Source organism: Bos grunniens, chromosome 23, assembly GCF_055505025.1.
Source record: "Bos grunniens cultivar Pamir isolate PY7600 chromosome 23, Bosgru_T2T1.0, whole genome shotgun sequence".
NCBI classification, from domain to species: Eukaryota; Metazoa; Chordata; class Mammalia; order Artiodactyla; family Bovidae; genus Bos; species Bos grunniens.
Window position 1 is genome coordinate 49,753,933 of NC_141187.1, and position 19,154 is coordinate 49,773,086.

Genomic DNA, 19,154 nt, shown 5'->3' on the forward strand with positions numbered 1-19,154 from the left:
CCCAAGCCTGCTTCTGGGCGCCGGGCGGTGCGTCGGGAGAGGCTCCCCTGCAGCGTGTGTTACAGTGGCTCCGCATGACTATATATGGTATGTTTACGGAGGGGTTCGACACAAACACCACAGAACTCGTGTCAGATCAGAGCTGCCTTCTCAAGAGCTCGGCTCCCCCGAGCTGATGGCCACAGGACATCCCTGAGGCCGACGTGCTGCTGATGCTTCAGGAGGCAACACTCTGGACCCACGGGCGCTGACTGGGGGCGCGGGGACGCCCCTCGCCGCCGCCCCTCCCTGCCGCCCCCCACCCCCCATCGCAGGCTGCGCACCCCGCAGAGGTCCCACAGAGGCATAAATGCACACCCAAGAATGTCTCTGGTGAATGGGGCCTATGTTACATGACGACAGGCACAGACGGCAATTTCTCCAGAAACAGCTGGCAAGGCCGAGGCCTCTCGCACAGGCTCCTCATTGCCACAGAGGATTTTCATCACATCAAATGTCCTGCCCGGGAGAGGGAAAGCCAGACACTGGAGTGGGGAGGGGGCAGGGGGGCAGGGGATGGGGTGAAGACGCCTCCAAGTCCTGGGAGAGGAGCAGGGAGCAGAGGAGGAAGGAGAGGGAGAGAGGGGAGGCTCCATCACCGGCTAACAGTCTCGCCCAACCTGTTCTGCGGTGTGCTCTGTTAACTCCTTTCTGGCAGAGGGACGGACAGAGCAGCCCGTTCTCCTTCTCTCCCCTCAGCCAGGCTGCAATGGAAGGCAGACTCGCAGAGAAAAGTCCCAAAGAGAAAGGCTAAACCCATTCCTGACTGGACTCAAGCCCGTAATTTGCATCCTGCAGCGGGAGACCTTCGCTGCCAGCTCCCCAGCGTCTTCTCCACCAGCTTCCCAGCCCTCTCCATCGCCTGACTCCTCTCCTCTCCTCCCCTTGGAAACGAGGAATTCGAGGCTGGGCCCTCGAACACAGCCAAGTACAGGTGAGGCTGAGCGAGGCCCGGCTTTCACCAGCTGGAACACTGCACTGTGTCAAAAGGAAGCAGAAGTTGGTTTTCTTCTTGATGTTCTCTGCTTGACATTAGGCACTTACGGGGTTAACAGACAGCCTGCAGACCAGAAATTTACCTGCTTAGCAACAGAAGCATCAACTAAGCCACTTTGGGTGTTTTGACACAGGAAAAGCAGTTTCTACCTGGTGAAAATACCTGGTGATGTTTCAGTTGCCATTTTGAGCAACACACATATTAATCACATGAGAAGGGCAGTCAAGAAAGCACAGACAGGGTAGGGAGAAAAGTCCATAGAGAGGTTACCCAGCTTCAATGGGCAGATCAAAACCAAGCATGAAAACACTGGGCTAGGCAAGGAAAGCTGTTCTGGAAGCTAAGAGCAGACTCCCAGGTGAGAACTGCCCCTGGAAGCCCTGAAACCTGGGCTCACTGTCCTCTTAACTTGTTGCTTAGTCTTTTGGCAGCCCTAAGGATTCTTCAGGCAGTGGGACAGGCTTCACAAAAAAGACAGATTTCCCCCCAACTGAATGGTGAGATGAAAGCATGAATCTTACAAGCGATCACACGTTCTTCCTTACACAAACCTTTATGTCTAAATTTTAACAAAAAGGTTAAGTGCAACCCGGGGCATCCATATCCCCTTTGAAAGACAACGAGTGAACACAGTCCTTGAAACCTAAATATCTACTGTAAAATTCAACCACAGAAAGCTGCTTCATTTTCGGCAAATGGCTGTTTCATTTTTGGAAGCTCCAGGATGCCAAGGTTTGTAGAGTTGGTTGCTGTAGGATGTTTACTGCTATTTCAACAGAAACGTGTCTCCTTAGCCAGAGCAAAGCCTAAAAGCAATGAGAACTAACAATCTGGTTCAGTTGTTAATACATAAAGTACAGCAGAAAAATACACTAACACGTTCTTTCACCCAAAATACAATTAAATAAAATGTAAAGGAGGAATAATGCCAATGTATGCATATATAACACATACATAATTACAAAGTCAAAGAATATATGCAAAGAGAGAGAAACAAAACAGAAGTGAAAATTTTAACATTACTGGTATCATTTGGGGATGGAACCTGGTTTTAACAATAGAAAGCAATGATAAACAGTCATTTGTAATGATATATTCAAATACTCTGGAAAACCACATTGCACTTTTACCAGCTTTCCTTAAAGTCTAAATTGAAGACAGTACTTGATGACAAAGAGATTTTGTGTAAAGCATAGGAGAGACTATGATCTAGGAAAAAAACCAAACTTTCTGACTTCAACGCAGTTTAAAATAAAATTTCAAAGTCACATGCTTCTTTGATACTACCAAAAAAAAAAAAAGGAGAGAAAAAGCACATATGCAAAAACCAAGCCACCAAAGTAACCTCCTCCTTTAATAAAATAAAATACTTGCACTGCTTCAGAACCCCTATACTAACAGTTAGAGCAAATTAAGCCTATTTCTGAAATTTACATTTAAAAAATGTAAGCTGGGTCAAAGAAACTAGTGTGGACAAAATGGTGGTATTTAAAGCAAAAATTTGGCCTATGCAGAGGCAAAAAAAAAAAAAAGGAAAGAAAAGGGAAAAAAAAGACCACAGTGATGTACTCTGGTCGCAGGCAGAGTGGGCTGCAGGGCCAGTCGTATCTAACAGTTGTGCGCCAAGCAACAAATGGTGCATTCATAACAGCGAGAGCAGAGGCTGCAAATCTGCACACGAGCTGATGAGCGGCTGACTTTCCTGTTGTTTCACAGTCAAGGAGTGAAAAAAAGACTGGACTCAGTTAGAGGCACAGGCTGTCTCTTCAGCTGTGGCAAAATGGTGAGCAAGAGGGTCCAGATAAAGAGGCCCAAGTACCATTTATCCTCTTCTAACAAGAGCTGGGCCTGATGATAATTGAGTAAACACCTCGCCAGAAGATAATACCGCAAGAGCTGTGGGGGATGGCAGGGAAGGCCCAGTGGAAACCAGGACAGCCTCCCCTACCCATTTTTTTAAAGAAAATATTCAGCACCCCTAAATCCACAACCTCAGAACAAAGGATTAAACGTCCACAGCTTTATGACCTGTGTGTGACATCACCTCTCCACGGCCTTAACAAAAGAAACATCCAGTACCAGATACTCAGCATCCCTGATAATTCTGTCACACTGCCAACTTCTTAAAAAATTAATTAGTGGCATTTACACCTGCCAGTGCAGACGGCCTATCAGGGGTCTAGCTCAGGTACCACAATACCTTGCTTAACAGGAAACTCAGGGTTGCAACAAGCAAGCATCAGATAGGAGAATTACAAGGTCTATGTATCATGTCCTAACTCTTAAAAAAAAAAAGACCCAGTGGCTGAAATGTATTCATTGGTCTCTCAGACATAAATGTATAAGTAGTAGCCTGTTTATAAACACATTCTTTGAAAGCTGATTATTAGGGGTGTTCGCTAATCACCCCCAGAAGCTTTTTCAAATGGACAAGCCCCAGCCTTACAAACAGATCTGAATCTGAATCCCCTGCTCTTAAGAATCACTGGATGCTGCAGCCCAGTGAAGAGTGACCACCCAAGAAGGCACAAGTCAGATCTGAGGGGGGCTCACCGGAAGTGCTCTGGGTACCAAGCTGCTCATGGAAGTGGGGCCGGAGCTCCTGGGTGCAGGAGGCAGCAGTGTCCTCGGTGGGTGAACCCGCCTCATGCTCGCACAGATGTGCACGCCCACCATGCCCGCTGGGGGCAGGGCCCGCGGGGACACAGGGCATACTGGCAGGACGCCTGGAGCCCCGGGGGAGCGAGCCCCAGCTCCCACAGGTCGTGCTGTCCCCTCTGGATGGTGGGGCCTGAAGCACAGAACAAGGGGCCGGCGCCAGGCTCAATGGGCTGGTCACTCCGAGGGCCACGTGGACCCCGGAGGGGGCCTGGGGAACAGGTGCCTGCGGGGGGGGGGGGGTTCCGCTCGGCTGTGAGAGGGGATTTAAAACCTGAGGCTACGGGGGCTTGTTCTGAAGGCGAGTCACGTCGGAAACCAGACAAAGAGCCGCCCAACACTCAGGGCAGGGAGAACCCAACGCCGCCGGCTTCCCGTCGGCCAGCAGCGACGCTGCCCCTGTCCGTCCTCGTCCCCTTCCTTCCCTGTCCTCAGGCTCCTGGTCGTCAGCCTCCAAAGGGCTCGGCAACATCTTTTTTTCAGCCCCGCGCTGTTCTCACTAGAACAGCTATCAGGTAAACCCAAGCCCTTTAAGGCGTACTCATTCTGGGCCGTACCTCAAAGTGCGAGTGGGCGCGCTCACGCCTATGCAAAACTTCTGGAAATTTACCTGGTCAGTGGCTAAAAATGGCCTCAAACTAACACCAGGGGCGGTGGGGGGGAAAGTGGGAAGACTTCTCTCAGGGCGCACAATTTTCTAAACTCCCTGTGAGGAACCCCTTTCTAAACAACCAACTCAATTACTAGACAGGCTCTTCGAAGGCCTCCGGCTGTCCACGGGATTGCCGCCCCGGCCACCGCGGGCCGAGGAGAAAGCTGCTCAAGGTCTTCGTGGGGGCGACGCCGCCGCGGCCCACGGGAAGGCGGCCGAGCCCCGCCCCCGGCCGCCCGCTCGGCCAATCGGCGCCCGCCGCCCTGACTGACGGCCCCGCCGCCCGCTCACCCGGACGCCCCGCGCGGGGCGCCGAAGCGGGCGGGCGGCGCCGAGGCCCGGGCTGGACCAGCGGCGCCCCGCGACCCCGCCGCCCGGACCGTCGTCCGCCCCGCTTCCCGCCGGCCGCCGCGCGCCCGCTCCTGTGCAAACGCGCTTCTCTCAGACAGTCCCCAGTGTGCTCGAAGGCTCCGCGGCCCCAGGAGGGCCGGCTGCCTTCCGCCGCGTCCTCCCAGGCCCGGCCGCCGGAGCCCCAGGACCGAAATCCATCCCGACGGCCTCGATGCGGGGCCACCGGGGAGGGGACACGACCCTCGGGGCGCAGCTCGCAGCCCCACCCTCCGTGTCGGTCACCGGTGCGCAGGGGCAGCCTGCAGTGAAGGACGGGAAGAGGGCAGTTCCTACTGTCCCTGCAGTTTTTAAAATGTGCAGATACTCTTCACTAAAAAAGAAGCACAAATCACATTCCTATTTTCGGAAAAGAGACACGGGCGAAAGTTTTAAATAATACACGATTTCCGAGGCCAGCACATTGACTCTGTATCTGGCCATATTTCATCTAGCAGGCTTGACTGTGCTAACTCCGGAAATGAAATTACAGCACTCAGAGGGCCATCCCAATGAATCTTTGAGAAAGGAAAAAAAAAAGGAAATCCCTGTAAAAACAGATATCGTCAGAATTGTCACAATATATGTTATAGTACTTTGCTGGGACCTTGAGAACTTTTCATCCTAGAAGGTGGGTCTTCAGATTTTTTTTTTTTTTTAATGAAAGGAAAGAAAAAATAATGTTTTTTAAATTACTTTTCTTGCCATTCAGAAGGAGCATCTGAAGAAATGGTTTTAACCCCAGGACATAGAAAGAGCAGATCAAGCAGCCCTGTTACAGGCCCACATAACTGAAGAGAGGATATTGAAAGTGTGAAACTTGATGTCTTTCCCCCTAAATTCTCCATAATTTTTTAAAATTCAACACCCATGTGACCTTGGACTCTCTCATTCTCATCTGTCTCTTGCAGTACACTCTTTGCTAGCCATTCAGCACACTGCACACCCTGATAAAAGTAGTTAATGTTTACTGAAACCTGGGCATGAACTGTACTAAACCTGATAGCAGTGAAAAGGCAAAGTTCTGCTAACAGCATCCATGCACAATAAAAATTAAAAAAGAGGGGGTGCAACTCCAGGAAGGGAAACATTTTTCTCTTTCTAATTTGAACTTAAAATCTGTCACTGATGAATATGTCAGTTATTCATCACCAAAAGATGCTTTTCATCTTTTTCATCATCTCTCTGGAATATTTTCAACACAAGTACACTTCAACCGTTTCATAGTTTTCCAAATTTTTCTTTATAGATTTTATGACTGAAACCAATCTCTTTGTATCTCTTGTTCTGACTTTTTTTGGAAGGTCCGGCGACCTGATTTAATGATACTACTCTCAAAGATTTATTCATTTGAATAGCTGCTTACAAGTCATAGATAAACAACTATATTTCATGCAAAAATAAATTTAACATTTCAGTGGATATCATCTAAAATATTTTTCTTCCCTTGTTTTTTAGTTTATCAAATGTGAAAACAGTTAACTGCAGGATAATCAGATCTTTAATTCTAACATTTCTCACACCATTACCTTCTAAGTATACTGTGTATCAGAACTTAGTGATATTTTAAACCCACTGATATCTATTTCTTCCTCCCATTTCCACACTATTCCTCTTCCTCCCATTACCTCAGTAAAATAATAATTCAACTTACACACATACACACACAGAGACTGTATCCGCAACAGGATGCTCTCAGGTGTTAAAGCCAACTTTCTCTCTCCCCACCCCCTCTTGCTTAAATGGCAGCAATAGAACCAGTCACCTTGGAAACAAACACCACGCAGTGTTTGCAGAACAAACAGCGGTACCTTTTCAGCCAGTACCACGCAGGCAGGCCAAGGGAGGCCAAGCAACTCTGGGCTGCACAGGAGTTTCACACGCTGCATTCATCCAATGCACCGAACAGTAGCTCAGTGCTGAAAACGAAGCGCCCGCACACGTGTGAGCCTCTGGCCAGAAACCACAGACAAAGCCAGGAAGGCTGGAAGGCCGACACGGCTACCCTTAGTTAGAAGAAAATCCTTTCATTATTTTTGGAATTGTTTTTACACACCTCATGAATGAGGTAAACAACACTCTTGTCACTGAGAATTTACCTTCTCTGGCAACTGGTAAGAAATTGCTTAAATCTTTTTTAAAAGCATGTTTTATCTAATTACTTCTATAAAGCCATCATGGCATTTAAAAAATATATGCCACTAAATATTGGTTTCTAAAACTTGTCTGTTGCTTGGCACCTAAACCCTATTAGACGGTGCCAAACATATATGAATCTGTAAGGACTCTAGATAGTAACATACCAACTTTTTGACCTTGGATAACAACAAGTATTAAACTTCCATTTCTTAAAGACTTACCAGGGCTAATCATCTGGGGTAGCTCAAGTGTGAGAGGAGATTCTGCTGTTACTCTGTTTAAAAAGCTCAGCTGGATAGTTAATTAAAACACACACACGAGTGTACTTCAGATCCTTCAGAATGAAATTTTTAAATGTTAAACACAACAGTTTCCTCCTTATTCTGGGTGTGTGCCTAGCTTTCCTTCCCACCAATTAAAAGAGAAGGCTGGGCCCAACTGAATTATTTGGACAGGAGTTTGATGTCAGCTAAATACCACAGTAACTGGCGTTCTCTATCACCTCCAGACTTGAGGGACAAACGCCTAATTAGCATGGACCAACATGCAGCTTAAACTGGAAAAGTGCCTGTCCTTTTTCTTTCTTTTCTTTTTTTCTCAACGATTTAGGTCTTTAACATCCTTGAGTTAAAGTGCACAAAGAGGGTCTAATGCCATCTGACTTGAGGTGTAAAAGTCTAATTAACTAATGCTTTTTTTGCAGCGACAGTAAATCAGTTAACATTATTAATCTTGCTGACTGGGCCCGAGGAAGGGAGGGAGGGAGGCTTTTGAACAAGGGAGCTAAACGGTTAGACTGGATGCCCTTGAAAATGAAAAGGAACCCTGCAAGCGATGACCGATAATCCTAAAAAAACGACTGAGAAATACTTTAAAATACCACCGATGGGCGTAGCAGCAGGCTGATCCTCTAGAAACTGAAGCTGTGGCTCCAGGGCCACGAGAGGAAGAGGAGGCGTCTCCCCCATCCTTCCTTCCAGCATCACAGAAGCAGAACTGCTCTCCCTTCTCTGACCCTGCACTTTTCCCAGGAATGGTTTTTTTAATTTTTTTTTTTTTTTTAGTAGACCGAACAAAAATGACTACTGAGAGCAGCTGGGGCAAATGAGTCCTACAGTTTAGGCTAGCTTCAATTTCTCGGGAAAACAACCATCTGAGTATTTAGATGGTTTGTTTTATCTGCCTATTCAAACTCCAGCAATGCACATGCGTGTCACACTCAGGTTAGGAAACCATAAAGGGTCGCCCGAATGCCAACTTCCAAGACAACAACTTCCAAACCACAGCCTGGTCTGTACCCAAACAATGGCAGTGACTGCCCTCCGCCTATCCACCCTCTGCTCAGGCCTCCCCCTCCCTGTACCCCATTCCAGAAGGTGGCTCCTTTCCCCAGGGGCCCAGGGGCCCAGGAGGTACCACACCTCAGCTCCCCCCCGGCCCTGCTGCCTCCCAGGCCTTCTCTGGAAAGCTGGGGATAGGAAGAACCAACGCTAGGCTTTGGGGAAGGACTCCCAGTGCCCAGTCAGAGACACAGGGACACCCAGGGTCATGACCCCAGCTTGCTCATCTTCTCAAAGAATATCTCAAAGAGGCAGAGCTGGGAAAGAAAGAAAAAGGAGGAGGCCTAGGTACCAGGGCAGCTTTATCCTCTCCTGTCCCCTCAGTATTTCTGTAATAGTAAGTTTAAGTTTCTGTGTCACTGTCCCCTCTCCCAAGGACTATATAAAGTGATGCGTGCCTTTTAGTGAAATTCTGTGGGAAACACAACAGGTCTGATTAACAACGTGCTCTTACAAGCCACCCGATCATAAAGCAGTCTTGAAAGCATCAGCATTCAGAGCTCAATCTATTTCTGAATAAAGATATATATGCTTTTAACAGATTTAAATGTCTTTAGAGAGTGCTACCCATTACTTCGTGCACCCTTATACCTAAAGTTCATGTTTTCTCCTGTTCAGAAAGGAAGGTAGGTTCACAGAAAACCTTACTTATATATCCCTAAGCTTATTATGTTTTAACCTCCCCTCTTCAAATAACATCACTTACAAAAAGCTTGGTTATTTACTATCACTCCATACTGCTTAGGCATTGGGACCTGAAACCAGCTACTGAAGTGGGGGAAAAACTCCAGCTGATTAAAAAAAAATTCTTCAAAATAAACTCGGCTAAATTCTTCAGATTGGAGAAGGAAATGGCAACCCACTCCAGTATTCCTGCCTGGAGAATCCGGTGGACAGAGGAGCCTGGCGGGCTACAGTCCGTGGGGTCGCAAAGAGTCAGACGCGGCTGAACAACTAAACAACAAATTCTTCAGAGAGAATTTATAGCTTACTTCTATTTTTTTCAAAAAGACAATTACTAACATCTATAACACAAAGGCATGAGAGGGCACTGATGGAGTCCCCTGTCAGAAATCAAACCTTTCTTAGAATCAGAATTATGAAACTGCTTTGGAATTCTGGAGATTATGTCTGGAGGGGGTTTTGCCCTTGGAAACACCTTTGAGGTCATCATCCATCCAAAAATGACCACTGCCCCATCATGGTGAGTGCTGGTCCCACTGTACAGATGGCCACAGCTCTGTAACTGAGGTCAGCTGACTTGAATTGTGATCCCATTGTACAGATGGTCATAGCTCTGTAGCTGGGGTCAGCGCCCCAGGCCCACTTCATGAAAGTAATTCTTCTACATTGGGCCTAGCTGATATGGGCTTACTGTGCACCTTGTTTTGCTAAGAAACTCTTGAAGATTTTCCAGAGCAACTTGGAAAGGCTACAGAAGCTTCAAACAAAGATGATGGTCAACATTTTTTGAAAATACAGACATCACATAAAACTTAAGCATAATACATGCCCTCAGCTCTGACTCCTAGAAAAAGGGAATGCTGGGATGATTCTCCTTCATCTGATGATACAGAGACACCACAAATGAGGCAGCTTCATGGCATCTGGTCCCAGCACTTCATGGGAAATAGATGGGGAAACAGTGGCTAACTTTTATTTTTGGGGGCTCCAAAATCACTGCAGATGGTGACTGCAGCCATGAAATTAAAAGACGTTTACTCCTTGGAAGGAAAGTTATACCAACCTAGATAGCATATTCAAAAGCAGAGACATTACTTTGTCAACAAAGGTCCGTCTAGTCAAGGCTATGGTTTTTCCTGTGGTCATGTATGGATGTGAGAATTGGACTGTGAAGACAGCTGAGCGCCGAAGAATTGATGCTTTTGAACTGTGGTGTTGGGGAAGACTCTTGAGAGTCCCTTGGACAGCAAGGAGATCCAACCAGTCCATCCTAAAGGAGATCAGTCCTGGGTGTTCACTGGAAGGACTGATGCTGAAGCTGAAACTCCAGTACTTTGGCCACCTCATGTGAAAAGTTGACTCATTGGAAAAGACTCTGATGCTGGGAGGGAATGGGGGCAGGAGGAGAAGGGGATGACAGAGGATGAGATGGCTGGATGGCATCACCAACTCGATGGATATGAGTTTGGGTGAACTCCGGGAGTTGGTGATGGACAGGGAGGCCTGGCGTCCTGGGATTCATGGGGTCGCAAAGACTCAGACATGACTGAGCGACTGAACTGAACTTCCACCCGAATCCTGTTGGGGCTAAACAGTGCAAGAACTTTGTTCTCAGAGCTCAAGACTAGTGCTATACGAGGCATCACTGTAACAATCACTAAGAGAAAAACAACTCTAGGAGAATGGAGACAAGATTTTTGAGGAGGGTCTCACTCTGCTGGCAGGCCTTGCTCTGTTGCCCTGCCCTAAATAAGCTTTTGAGATGCTTAGAATTTCTCTAATGTTATGGTACTTTTCCTGGGACAATCGCATCTAGCCTCACAAAGGTTTTTCTTATTTGTTTTCACTGATTAAAAAGAGACAAAAATGCTGCTTGGGGGCATCAGTGTGTCACCTCCTAAGAACAAAAGAAAGATTCTGCGCATTTTACAGATGGAAAAACTGAGGCCCAAGGTCTAAACTGACTCATTGGAAAAGACCCTGATGCTGGGAAAGACTGACGGCAGGAGGAGAAGGGGACAGAGGATGAGATGGCTGGATGGCATCATTGACTCAATGGACATGAGTTTGAGAAAACTCTGGGAGTTGGTGATGGACAGGGAGGCCTGGCGTGCTGCAGTCCATGGGGTCGCAAAGAGTCGGACACGACTCAGCGACTGAACTGAAGGTGTAACATCTTTCCATTAACTGTAATTAGGGTTGGGCTTGGGTTTAGAACCTGAGCTGACAAATCCAGTCCTCTCTCTAGATCATGCAGAGTGCGTGAAAAGGGCCAAAGGAGATAGTTCATCAGGTTTGTTCAAGTGTTCCTGATTCAATTCCTCCTCTGAAATGATGAGGAGAGCAAGGTGGGGTGGGACCCTCTGGAAACTTCAGCAGTGAGCAGGTGGGAACAAAATGCATCTTCCTGACCTGTCATTTAATGGCCCCCAGGTCATTCTTGGAGTTAGAGAATTCCACTTGCCCTTCAGAATGGATCTGATTATTATCTACCCAACATTAGGCCTCAGAGTGATTCACATTCAGGCTCTATCTTCCTCGAGGGCAAGGGCGTCCTAGAAGCTATTTTGGAGGGTAAACGTCCTCATAGGCCCATCAAGCATCTACAAACCTCGGAAACTGTACACAGGTATGTGCTATCGTTGGGCAAGATGTATGAAGATGTATGTATGAAGATGTTGTTGTAATTTAATAAAGAGAAGTTCCACTAAAAGTATTATTTTTCAAAAACATTTTATCAGAGGTTCTCAACAGAGTCTAAAAATACAACTAAAATTATGCTTACCCCGGAAACATTTTTTATTAATACATTAAGAGAGGTCCTTATATTAGAAAAGACCCCATGGGGATAGCTGCACTAAAGTGTCAGATGACGTCGATTAAAGCAAAACATCCGATTAAAACCACAACCAAAGGAACCTAACCTACCATCAGCCCTCTCACCCCTGTGACCTAAGAAGATGGAAAACACCTCCTTATCAAGAGAACTGGACCCTTTGGAGGGACTTTTTGAACTGCTCGATCTGCTTTTCACCGGTGTTTGTTTGGAGCAATAGGATGACACATCACAGGCTAATCAAAAAATAAATAAATGCATTGTGTCAGTTCAGCATTTTCCTCTTTAGAATAAATCAATTTCCGCTTACCTATTCATAATTTACGTAAAAATTTTAACGCTAAATTGGCTTTATTTAACCTAGGACCAGTGGTTAAGACTCTGCACTTCCACTGCAGGGGACACAAATTCAATCCCTGTCCAGGGAACTAAGATCCCACATGCCACACAATGCAAGAAAAACAAAAACAAAACCAACCGAATAAAGAAAACCCCAAAACTAACCTAGGACCAGTGAGTGCCAGGGAGTGCAAAATAATCAAAATATTAACCTACAACTCTCCTCTCCTCAAATTATGCCACATCAAAATAAAGTGATTTTCTTGGCAAAGAACATTTGGATACATCAGAAAATACTTATCACATTAAATTTTTAATAAATAGGGTATAATTTAAAGGCATATACAAAAATGGGCTTTTTATTGTTCACAAATGTAATAAATCCCATTTCTGTAGTAAGTGTATGTATTAAGAGGAAGGAGATACACAACAAGGAGACTTGTGACTCATGAAAGTAATTTTACTTTCTTACATGCTTTACTCGATTTTTCTTTTTGTTTATTTAGAACTTTTCTATAGCTAAATGTGCAAAAAATAAAACTCTAATAGGAAAAACCCTTCTTAATACTTAGGGTTATGGATATAATCTGCTCACTAACATCCCTGATGAGAATAATGGTGGTTCCACCACAGAAATGTTCAGACAACCCCCCGTCACAAATACAAAACTCCAGGCATCTGGACTTGGCGGTATTGCTGCCATCGAAGAGAGTGGGCCATGTAAGACCTCTTACGTGGTCCCCCCAGCCCTGCCCCCGCAACTCTCCTGGCCTGATGTTCCTCACCTGGAAACTAGGGGGCCTGGAAGGAGACAATCTGGACGAGGATCCCGGAGGCCCCTCCCAGAACAATATTCTGACTGGAAACAGAAAAGATGAAAATCAAACTAATCCACACCTTTCCAGTGGTGACCACTGGCCCTGGGTAGCTTTAAACGGATTCCATCAATGTTACCACTTCCATCACTTACTAGATAGTACAGCCAACACAGCAACCTTAGATGAATAAAAAGCACTTTCCCAGATGAATGAAAAGCACTTTTTAGAAGTTTGGTGGACAGCACATTTGAGCCTGGCTAATCGGTATGGCAACCCTGCCCCAAAGGAAGACAAACACAGACAAGGGAGTGGAGACAACCCTCCCAAGGCCACTCTTCGATGGCTGGCGAGGTGCCAGGCACTGCTAAGTATTCATAGTGTTTTATATCATGCCCTCCAACCCCAGGACATAGATCCGATTACTCCCGAAATTTTACATGTGTAAAAAAGGTCTGCTGAGAAAACAAGAGATCTGAGGTGTGACCAGCAAGAGTTATTTGTGCCTGTGGGCAAGGCACCAAACTACTCTGTCTGACTGCCCCCACCTCGGACAGGGGTATAAAACGATCCGCTCATCCATTCATTCAGTGCTGCCTGAGCACCCAGGCTGTGCCAGGCACTAGGGTGGGTGCCTGCGGGCATGGGTGAACAAACAGGGAAAATGCAGCAAGAAGCTCTCGGGAGCTTACACTCTGGTAAAAGGAAAGCAGATAACCAAGCCTAGAACGGAGTGGGGTGAGCTCCGGAAGCGGGTGATGGCCAGGGAGGCCTGGCGTGCTGCAGTCCACGAGGTCGCCAAGAGTCAGACACGACTGAGCGACTGAACTGAACTGAACTGCACATGGGAGTGGGCTCTTGACAAACAGCTCCTCCCTCCTCCTTTAGGAATGGGAAGAGCCCGGAAAACAAATCCAAGAGAAGCCATCAGCTCTAAGCCAGCCCCAAGCTAGCAAGTTTTACTTCATAAACAAATACAGAAGAGCAAAGATTAAGGAGTACACCAGCTCAGGCTCAATGTCATTTACCCTGGAGCGGCCTCAGGCAAGTTCTTTAAACTCCCTAAGCCTCAGCTTCCTCACCTGTAAGATGGAGATAACAGTGACCTCAGAAGTCGAAGCAGAGGTTAAATGAGAGAAAACACAGAAAGGGCGGGGGGAGGGTCCAGTGCCCCCTGGACCTTCAGGGCATGATTCAGTGCCTCTGTACCAGCAGAACGTGGCTAACAACACCAGCCTGGTGGGCTTGTGAGCAGTATGGAAATCAAGCACGAAAAGCATTTACGGGACTGCCTGCGATGTCCACGTTTGCGTCTTTAAAATGCCAGTGACACCGATGAATGGGGAGGTGACCGTGATGGCACCCCAGGCCAGAGCTCAAGACAAAAAGCTGGGGAGACCACACCAGGGGCTTTAAGAGCCTCATAAGAGCACTCTGCTTCAAGCACAGGTGGGGAGGGCACCTTTGGGGCAGCAGCAAATACCAGAGGAGAAAGAGGCGACAGAGGACGAGATGGTCGGATGACATCACAGACTCAATGGACAGGAGTCTGAGCAAACGGGAGACACTGGGGGACAGAGGAGCCTGGTGTGCTGCAGTCCACGGGGCCGCAAGCAGCCGGGCACCACAAGGACACAACTTAGCAACTGAACAACAGATAACACAGGAAGTGTGAGTCACTCAGTCGTGTCTGACTCTTTTCGACCCCATGGACTGTAGCCCACCAGGCCCTTCTGTTCATGGGATTCTCCAGGCAAGAGTACTGGAGTGGGTTGTCATGCCCTTCTCCAGGGGAATCTTCCAGACCTAGGGATCAAATGCGGGTCTCCTGCACTGCAGGCAGATTCTTTACCATCTGAGCCAAAGACTTGGAAACTGGATGCGGGGGAAGGATCAGGAGCCGGGGCTCAGGCCCCACCCCACACCTGGGGCCGGGGTAGGTCCTCGTAGAAGTCTCAGGACCCATCAGGAAAGGCTCTCTGCCCTGGTTTCAGTAAACCAGGGTTAACCTCCACACCAACATGCCAACATTATAAACAAGATCCAGCATTTCAGTGGACAAGCCCCGCAAAGAGGCAAACCAGAACGCAGAGATCTGAGCCTGAACTGTCTCCATCGGGGCCTAAACTGGAAGCAGGTCTGCTGCTGCCCTGGGGTCCTTCACCCTCTCGCGGTGGCTCCTCTGGAGCTGGTTAACTAAGAAGTGAAATGTTAAGCCAGAGTGTGTGAGTCAGCTTTGAAACAAGTCTGCGGCTGTAAAGAAAGCAAGCCCCTCGTTTGTGGACGTCAGTCCGGCGGAGCGATGCAGGGATCTGCCTGCTGCCAGGCTCGTTCCGGACCAGCTGACCAGGCTGGGCTCTCTGCCTCGGGCCAGCAATCAGCAGTGACAGGGCCCCCAGCAGCCACCCGGGGGACAGCCGTGGCCACACTCCCTCCTTGAGGATGTCTCCCAAGCCTTATCAGGTGGCCGGTCGCTCCTCTGCTCCAAACCTTAGGACTGCGTCCCACGGACAGAAGGAAAGCTCCAATTCTGCCCCACCCCGCCACCCCCCAAGGAACCCTCCAACTCCACCACCTTGCAGGTCGTGGTCCTCCACCCCAAGTGACCCCCAGCCTGCCCCTGCCCGTGGGAGCAAGGCTCGGGGGTGACCCTGCCCTGCACCTTTTCATGATGGGGACTCCCCCAAGGCAAGAACCACGGGGCTTCATCACGCCTCAACCCAGTGTTCTACGCGTAGAAGCACTCAAATGTGTTGAGCTCCAATCCCAGCGAACTATTAAAGAGTCCAGATCAAGGTTCGCAGTTGCTGGGCTGGGAACTCTCTCCAGGCACCCACCTGTCCCGAAGTCCCATGGGACCGGAGAACATCTTTCAGTGTGCGGCTATGGCCTAATGCTTCCCGGCGGCCTGACACCGCCTGTGTGATCTCAGAAAAAGGTAACTCCCCTAAGCCTCAGTTTCCTGTCTTTAAGAAGAGGAAGATGATAGCTCTGCCCTACCCATGGGGTCACACCAGCAAACACCCCTGCGTCCTGGCCCCAAGCGGGCTCTCCTTCCTTAGTGATCTGCCCTGGCTGGTCACAGGCAAGGGAATCCACTCAGCACTCTGAGAGCCCCCCATCTCTGCTGCAGCTCCCCGCCTGGCCCCCCAAAGCCCACCCCAGCTCACAGCATCCCACCTCCTCCCGCACGATCCCAGCGCCAGCGAGAGAGCACGGTTAAGAAACAAAACAGAACGAGAGAGGCTGCCAGCAGTTCATAAAACCTCACCATATAAAAATCAGTTTTAGGTGACGAAATTATTAACCTTAAGGTATGCGTTCTGTCCAACCTGCAGGGGCCTCCCCACATTTTCCACAGCTCTCTCGGCCAGGTCCCTCGGTCCCTGAGTTCAGGCCTTGAACGTATGAACATATGAAGTCACGCGTATTAAAAAAGGGACCTGTTCTCCCCAGGGGTAGAGGCAGAAAGTGCCTCCACCGTAATTAATCAACCACGAGCGTCTCTGGGGGCCACGACCTGCCCTCACGCCCTGCATCCCTGTGGGTCTTTCCTGGCCAACCTCACCACTGGGAGGAAGTGAAATCTCTGCAGAGGACCCGGAACAGCGGGGTGGGGGCCGGGGGGGGGGGACAGGGCAAGGGCAGGGGCTACCCAGGTGAGACACCCCTGCTCAAGGCAGCTTCATCTTTGTGAGCAGGTCCTACATCCATGGCAACTTCCAGAAATCTTCATCCACAGGCTCATCAGCTCGCCCTTCAAGCCCGCCTTCACTCCCAGCTGACAAACCAGTGATCCTAACTAGTAAGTAGCTCCCCTGGACTCCCAGGATCCAGCCTCAGTATTCTCGAGGGAACAGAAGTGAGTCTAATTCCCTGGATGAGTCTATTGCTCTCCCTGATGAGCTTAAGCACCAAGCAGTAAAACACAGCCTGGGAAGTTTAAACCTTGGTGAACTGCATTCTATTTGCTGAAAATCAAGCTCCCACCTTTGAATGATCATTTAACATCACCCCAGACAGCAGCCCCCATGTCCTGGACTGAAAAAAATCTCTTTGAAAAAAAGGAGAAGAAATAATTCTGTTTAGTATGGCACCAACGTCAAGTTCGTTCTGCCAGACATGCCTCCTCTGCAACCTGATTTTTCTAAAGGGTTAGCTGAGTTCTCTCCAGGACAGAACTTCTCACGTGGCAACCCAGCTTCAAAGCACTCCTGGTGCACGACTGCTTCCACAACTGACCAGAGACACCTCTCAACACCCCTTCCGCCCCGACTCGACACAGCACCCCGACCCTGCTCTCTGGCCTCATCCCACCGCCCGTCCATCCCATCCCCCAGGAAGCCCCGTGCTGTCGTCCCCCAGGGCCTCTACTCACACTCCTCTCAGCCTAGACGTTCGTTTCCCCTTCCCTACGTGCTTCTCCACGTGGCCGGCTGTTCACATCTGAGGACCCCATCACTTCCTCTTTTCCTGACCGCTTCCACTGCCTGTCCCGCGCGGTCTCTGCCGGTTGTGACGCACTGGTGCGTTTCAGGACTGGACCACGTCTTAGGCGTCCTCGCCTCCCCGGAGCCTACTGCCTGGGGGAGGTGTCGAGCAGCATTCCGATGCAGGAAGCTGATTCCAACCCTGAGAAAGAGACAGCATGGGATGCTGGTCTTCAACCGAGACTTCTTGCCCTGCTCTTTCACTGGAACTGTCAAACTGCCACCAGCAAAATAGCAACGGTAAGAATCATGGTGGTAGTAAGGGGAAGCTAGGTCGGTTACAGTCAAGCTGGTAACACAGGACACTGAAATTCTCTCTTTGTTACTAAATTTCAAAACAACCCTTCTCCAACAGACCCACCGGAAACAGGAAACAGGTCATGAAGCCCTCATCACAATTTAAGACTTGCTGGTTCCACAACTTGCTCGAGTGGGCCCCCATAAAAGGGCAGGACACCCCCCGCCCCAGTAACATCCCAAGGGAGACAGGGCGTCCTCCACTGCTGTCCCGCAGTCCCTGTAGCTCCTACTGCTTAAGAAGCAGGGGGGAAAAAAAACCTCTCCTTGAGGCTATCTCCCTTAAATAAGGACAAACTCAAACATCAGGTTAGCAATTGTTCAGTCGCTCAGTCTTGTCTGGCTCTTTCCATCCCCACGGACTGCAGCACGTCAGGCTCCTCGGTCCATGGGATTCTCCACGCAAGAATACTGGAGTGGGTTGCCATTTCCTTCTCCAGGGGATCTTCCCGACCCAGGGATGGAGCCCTTGTCTCCTGCACTGCAGGTGGCTTCTTTACCGCTGAGCTACCAGAGAAGCCCCAGGTCAGTAATCAGATCAATTGCAACGACCTCCCTGGATCCACAGACCAGTGGCCCCTTAGATCGCTGACTCTGAGGCAAAATGTTGATTTTATAAATTAAATGAAATGGGAATGCCCTGTTATGACAGCAAAGAACGAGGGACCTGTTTGGAGGAACCAGGCTCTCCAGGAACCCTCGTCCCCAGACACTCACGGAGCCGACAGTGTCCCGGCCCTTCCAAAGTGGCCGACACACCATGCTTACTTGGAATCGGTGATCAAGCACTTTCAGCGAGGTTAAACGTGGGTGTCCACAACAAAGAAGCTGAGAGGCAGGCGTGTACCCCACTCCCCACCTCACACAGGACCAGCAGAAGCCCCGAGTGCAGGCCCACCCTCCCCACCCCCCGGAGCATCTGATGGGAACTTGGGGACAGTGAGGCCCCCAGCAGGATAATCAGGGCCTCTCCCCAACTCTCCCGGGCCCCAGATGCTCTGAGACAGCCATTTCCCACTGGCTGATTTGTCAACCAGCAGCATCTCTGCAACCCATGCCCTGGTGCTCAGTGGTAAAGAAACCACCTACTGCAATGCAGGAAGATCCAGGTTTGATCCCTGGATTGGGAAGATCCCCTGGAGAAGGAAATGGCAACCCACTCCAGGGTTCTTGCCTAGAGAATTCCGTGGACAGAGACTGGTGGGCTACAGTCCATGGGGTGCCAAAAAAGCCGGACTTAGCAATTCAACAACGAAGCACCTTTGCAGGCCTCTCTCTCTCTAGCAACCCTTCCCTCCCCCTTGATCTTCCACAGAAGTGATGGCCTAACTCACTTTGTCTAAAAACCACATACAGTCTTTTCACAGGTTGGGTTTTAACCTGCTATTTCCAAGAGCCAGCAGCTCTGTCCCATGCATGTCCCTGGCTTTCCCCTTGCCGTGTACCACACGGCTCTGCACACAGCAGGCTTCTGGGGCATA

The 19,154-nt window shown here is 49.1% G+C and overlaps 1 protein-coding gene across 8 annotated transcripts in view; it reads right to left on the reverse strand.

Moving 5' to 3' along the window:
- RREB1 (ras responsive element binding protein 1) overlaps positions 1-19,154 on the reverse strand; it is a 168,425-nt gene that overhangs the window by 88,572 nt on the left and 60,699 nt on the right. The window contains exon 2 of one of the 8 annotated variants that reach the window (XM_086370364.1): positions 17,265-17,518. The exons of 5 other annotated variants lie outside the window; for them this stretch is intronic. The gene's annotated coding sequence lies outside the window, so the exon portion shown is untranslated. Of the gene's footprint in view, positions 1-3,589; positions 4,652-17,264; positions 17,519-19,154 lie in introns of those variants that run through there. 2 more of the 8 variants (XM_086370369.1, XM_086370368.1) reach the window with 2 other exon arrangements.